Here is a 6,517-nt window from a genome sequence, read left to right on the forward strand (position 1 = left end):
CTATTACTACTATGATTAATAATCAGAAAATATCAAGACACTATCGTAACAATAATAAGAGCTGCCTCCTATTGGGTACTATGTATCAAAGACTGGTTTAAGCCCTTTATATGGATTTACTCGTTTCTCATGACACAGAGATTGCTAGGAACCTACCTCATTTTATTCATTTCTTTTCTTTTCTTTTCTTTTTTAGAAAGAGAGAGCACAAGCGTGAGTGTGAGCATGAGTAGGGAGGGGCAGAGGGAGAAGGAGAGACAGACAAAATCTCTAACTGGCTCCATGCTCAGTGTGAGCCCAACATGGGGCTTGATTTCATGACCCTGAGATCATGACCTGAGCTAAAATTAAGAGTCCAAAGCTCAACCGACTGGGCCACCCAAGCACCCACCCCTTTTTTTTAAGTAGTCTCCACTCCCAGCATGGAGCCTGATGTGGGGTTCAAACTCACAATCCTGAGACCAAGACCTGGGCTGAGATCAAAAGTCAGAAGCCGAACCAACTGAGCCACCCAAGAGCCCCTGTTCATTTTTGAGACCTTAGGGACCAGGCACTCAATTAAGTGCATGTTACAGGAAGTACCTATGACTGGTTTGTCTGGTTGTTCATGATAGTCTTTTTTTTTTTTTTTTTTAAGGATTTTATTTATTCATTCATGAGAGACACAGAAAGAGAGGCAGAGACACAGGCAGGGGGAGGAGAAGCAGGCTCAAGGCAGGGAGCCCGATGCGGGAATTGATCCTGAGACTCCAGGATCATGCCCTGGGCCAAAGGCAGGCGCTAAACCGCTGAGCCACCCAGGGATTCCTGTTGATGATAGTCTTAAACAGACCTTCCCTTGTAGGCGAGGGCTTTGGGCTATCCTCCTTGGAACTTCTCTCCTCTTCTCCAGGCCTGACATATGGCCTGTTGATCCTCTCCCTATCAACTCCATGTTCAGCACCTGCCTGAGGTCTAGGTATGTGGAGAGATCTGTTTGGACACAGCTCAAGCTGCTCCTCAGCATTCTAGTTCTTAAACATGGGTGTTTGCCCTCCAACCTCATCAACAGTAGCTGTGGATGAGGGATGACCCAGCAGCAAGGGACACATATCTAGTCACTTGTGTCATTAAGGGGCTGCATTATGCAGGCCTACAGCTTTGTCTCCCACATACCCCAAAATATCTGGCACCCAAACATGCAGAGAAGGAAGCTCTATTTTTGCTAGAAGGCATTTTAACCATTATTTGTTTTGGGTTTTAATACCTTCTTATCGGGCAGCCCCGGTGGTGCAGCGGTTTAGTGCTGCCTGCAGCCCGGGGTGTGATCCTGGAGACCCAGGATCAAGTCCCACGTCAAGCTCCCTGCATGGAGCCTGCTTCTCCCTCTGCCTATGTCTCTGCCTCTCTCTCTATGAATGAATAAATAAAATCTTATAAAAAATAATAATACCTTATCTTCACTCTTAGGATCCTAATAATTCTGGGATGTTAGTCAGAGGAGTTCAAAGGATAATAATCAAAATAATGGTTTTTGAGCCTCCAGGATATTATACTAAATGAAAGAAGCCAGACACACAAAAGGTCACATATGTAGGAGTCCACTTATAAAACATCCAGAGTAGGCAACTCTATAGAGAAAACAGACCAGCAGAGGCCAGGAGCTAGAGGAGGGGTACATGGAGAGTAACTACTTAAAGGAAACAAGTTTTCTTTGTGAGGTGATGAAAATATCATGGAACTAGATAGAGGTGATGTTTCCTCAACACAGAATATACCAAGTGTCACTGAATTGTATACTTTAAAAATGGTTAATGGGTAATTTCATATTATATGAATTTTACATTAAGAAAAAAAGCATAAGATTTCCTGAACTGGTGCATGCTAGCACTAGGCTGGGACTGCATCCAGGCTGGGTATCAGCTGGCCCCAGTGATAATGGCTATGTTTCAAAATGAGGTGGATACAGCCTGAAAATAAAAGATTGGAGAACCATTTACCATTCGAATGGTCCTCAAAAGAAAGCAGGGGTAGCCATCCTTATATCAGATAAACTAAAATTTACCCCAAAGACTGTAGTGAGAGATGAAGAGGGACACTATATCATACTTAAAGGATCTATTCAACAAGAAGACTTAACAATCCTCAATATATATGCCCCGAATGTGGGAGCTGCCAAATATATCAATCAATTATTAACCAAAGTGAAGAAATACTTAGATAATAATACACTTATACTTGGTGACTTCAATCTAGCTCTTTCTATACTCGATAGGTCTTCTAAGCACAACATCTCCAAAGAAACGAGAGCTTTAAATGATACACTGGACCAGATGGATTTCACAGATATCTACAGAACTTTACATCCAAACTCAACTGAATACACATTCTTCTCAAGCGCACATGGAACTTTCTCCAGAATAGACCACATATTGGGTCACAAATCGGGTCTGAACCGATACCAAAAGATTGGGATTGTCCCCTGCATATTCTCAGACCATAATGCCTTGAAATTAGAACTAAATCACAGCAAGAAGTTTGGAAGGACCTCAAACACGTGGAGGTTAAGGACCATCCTGCTAAAAGATAAAAGGGTCAACCAGGAAATTAAGGAAGAATTAAAAAGATTCATGGAAACTAATGAGAATGAAGATACAACCATTCAAAATCTTTGGGATGCAGCAAAAGCAGTCCTAAGGGGGAAATACATCGCAATACAAGCATCCATTCAAAAACTGGAAAGAACTCAAATACAAAAGCTAACCTTACACATAAAGGAGCTAGAGAAAAAACAGCAAATAGATCCTACACCCAAGAGAAGAAGGGAGTTAATAAAGATTCGAGCAGAACTCAACGAAATCGAGACCAGAAGAACTGTGGAACAGATCAACAAAACCAGGAGTTGGTTCTTTGAAAGAATTAACAAGATAGATAAACCATTAGCCAGCCTTATTAAAAAGAAGAGAGAGAGGACTCAAATTAATAAAATCATGAATGAGAAAGGAGAGATCACTACCAACACCAAGGAAATACAAATGATCTTAAAAACATATTATGAACAGCTATACGCCAATAAATTAGGCAATCTAGAAGAAATGGACGCATTCCTGGAAAGCCACAAACTACCAAAACTGGAACAGGAAGAAATAGAAAACCTGAACAGGCCAATAACCAGGGAGGAAATTGAAGCAGTCATCAAAAACCTCCCAAGACACAAGAGTCCAGGGCCAGATGGCTTCCCAGGGGAATTTTATCAAACGTTTAAAGAAGAAACCATACCTATTCTCCTAAAGCTGTTTGGAAAGATAGAAAGAGATGGAGTACTTCCAAATTCGTTCTATGAAGCCAGCATCACCTTAATTCCAAAACCAGACAAAGACCCCACCAAAAAGGAGAATTACAGACCAATATCCCTGATGAACATGGATGCAAAAATTCTCAACAAGATACTGGCCAATAGGATCCAACAGTACATTAAAAAAATTATTCACCATGACCAAGTAGGATTTATCCCTGGGACACAAGGCTGGCTCAACACCCGTAAAACAATCAATGTGATTCATCATATCAGCAAGAGAAAAACCAAGAACCATATGATCCTCTCATTGGATGCAGAGAAAGCATTTGACAAAATACAGCATCCATTCCTGATCAAAACTCTTCAGAGTGTAGGGATAGAGGGAACATTCCTCGACATCTTAAAAGCCATCTATGAAAAGCCCACAGCAAATATCATTCTCAATGGGGAAGCACTGGGAGCCTTTCCCCTAAGATCAGGAACAAGACAGGGATGTCCACTCTCACCACTGCTGTTCAACATAGTACTGGAAGTCCTAGCCTCAGCAATCAGACAACAAAAAGACATTAAAGGCATTCAAATTGGCAAAGAAGAAGTCAAACTCTCCCTCTTCGCCGATGACATAATACTCTACATAGAAAACCCAAAAGTCTCCACCCCAAGATTGCTAGAACTCATACAGCAATTCGGTAGCGTGGCAGGATACAAAATCAATGCCCAGAAGTCAGTGGCATTTCTATACACTAACAATAAGACTGAAGAAAGAGAAATTAAGGAGTCAATCCCATTTACAATTGCACCCAAAAGCATAAGATACCTAGGAATAAACCTAACCAAAGATGTAAAGGATCTATATCCTCAAAACTATAGAACACTTCTGAAAGAAATTGAGGAAGACACAAAGAGATGGAAAAATATTCCATGCTCATGGATTGGCAGAATTAATATTGTGAAAATGTCAATGTTACCCAGGGCAATATACACGTTTAATGCAATCCCTATCAAAATACCATGGACTTTCTTCAGAGAGTTAGAACAAATTATTTTAAGATTTGTGTGGAATCAGAAAAGACCCCGAATAGCCAGGGGAATTTTAAAAAAGAAAACCATATCTGGGGGCATCACAATGCCAGATTTCAGGTTGTACTACAAAGCTGTGGTCATCAAGACAGTGTGGTACTGGCACAAAAACAGACATATAGATCAGTGGAACAGAATAGAGAATCCAGAAGTGGACCCTGAACTTTATGGGCAACTAATATTCGATAAAGGAGGAAAGACTATCCATTGGAAGAAAGACAGTCTCTTCAACAAATGGTGCTGGGAAAATTGGACATCCACATGCAGAAGAATGAAACTAGACCACTCTCTTGCACCATACACAAAGATAAACTCAAAATGGATGAAAGATCTAAATGTGAGACAAGATTCCATCAAAATCCTAGAGAAGAACACAGGCAACACCCTTTTTGAACTCGGCCATAGTAACTTCTTGTAAGATACATCCACGAAGGCAAAAGAAACAAAAGCAAAAATGAACTATTGGGACTTCATCAAGATAAGAAGCTTTTGCACAGCAAAGGATACAGTCAACAAAACTCAAAGACAACCTACAGAATGGGAGAAGATATTTGCAAATGACATATCAGATAAAGGGCTAGTTTCCAAGATCTATAAAGAACTTCTTAAACTCAACAGCAAAGAAACAAACAATCCAATCATGAAATGGGCAAAAGACATGAACAGAAATCTCACAGAGGAAGACATAGACATGGCCAACATGCACATGAGAAAATGCTCTGCATCACTTGCCATCAGGGAAATACAAATCAAAACCACAATGAGATACCACCTCACACCAGTGAGAATGGGGAAAATTAACAAGGCAGGAAACAACAAATGTTGGAGAGGATGCGGAGAAAAGGGAACCCTCTTACACTGTTGGTGGGAATGTGAACTGGTGCAGCCACTGTGGAAAACTGTGTGGAGGTTCCTCAAACAGTTAAAAATATACCTGCCCTACGACCCAGCAATTGCACTGTTGGGGATTTACCCCAAAGATACAAATGCAATGAAACGCCGGGACACCTGCACCCCGATGTTTCTACCAGCAATGGCCACGATAGCCAAACTGTGGAAGGAGCCTCGGTGTCCAACAAAAGATGAATGGATAAAGAAGATGTGGTTTATGTATACAATGGAATATTACTCAGCTATTAGAAATGACAATTACACACCATTTGCTTCAACGTGGATGGAACTGGAGGGTATTATGCTGAGTGAAGTAAGCCAGTCGGAGAAGGACAAACATTATATGTTCTCATTCATTTGGGGAATATAAATAATAGTGAAAGGGAATATAAGGGAAGGGGGAAGAAATGTGTGGGAAATATCAGAAAGGGAGACAGAACGTAAAGACTGCTAACTCTGGGAAACGAACTAGGGGTGGTACAAGGGGAAGAGGGCGGGGGGTGGGAGTGAATGGGTGACGGGCACTGGGGGTTATTCTGTATGTTAGTAAATTGAACACCAATAAAAAATAAATTAAAAAAAAAAGAAAAAAAATAATTAAAAAAAAAAAACACCAAAATGAGGTGGAGATCAAGGACTTCCAATATGATGAAGACTCAGAGGCATATTTCTAGCCCTGCCCATGTGGGGATAACTTCTGCATTATGAAGGAAGATTTGGAGAATGGAAAGACGTAGCAATGGGACCAGCTGCTTTGTCATTGTAAAAGTGATTTATGACAAAAAACAGTTTAGGTGTGGAGAAACAGTCCCAGCCTCTTCCATCCACAAAGAATTAGTTAAATGCTGAAGAAGACTTTAGAAATCCAAATCCTGAACTCTTGGGAATGAGTCAAGGTGGAAAAATCAAAGACAAAGTTACTGACTTCTTCATGGGGACAGCTATTCTATAACTGGCTCTTCTGTTAGAATGTGGATCCTTTCTATTGGCTGCCAAGTTCATCTTCAATTAAGGAAGCAAGTCCATGGGATACCTGGGTGACTCAGTGGTTGAGCGTCTGCCTTTGGCTCAGGTCATGATCCTGGGGTCCTAGGATCAAGTCCCACACCGGGTTCCCCACAGGAGCCTGTTTCTCCCTTTGCCTATGTCTCTGCCTCTCTCTCTCTGTGTTTCTCATTAATAAATACCTACATACATACTTTATACAAGCAAGTCCATGAAATGACATACCTGGATTTTGTGTTTAGAACTTTGAATTGGAAGTGTCCT

At 41.0% G+C, this 6,517-nt stretch overlaps 1 pseudogene; it reads left to right on the top strand.

Moving 5' to 3' along the window:
* Positions 1-1,917: 1,917 nt before the first annotated feature.
* On the top strand, positions 1,918-6,103 carry LOC144289407 (diphthamide biosynthesis protein 3-like; annotated as a pseudogene).
* Positions 6,104-6,517: the final 414 nt, after the last annotated feature.

Source organism: Canis aureus, chromosome 1, assembly GCF_053574225.1.
Source record: "Canis aureus isolate CA01 chromosome 1, VMU_Caureus_v.1.0, whole genome shotgun sequence".
NCBI classification, from domain to species: Eukaryota; Metazoa; Chordata; class Mammalia; order Carnivora; family Canidae; genus Canis; species Canis aureus.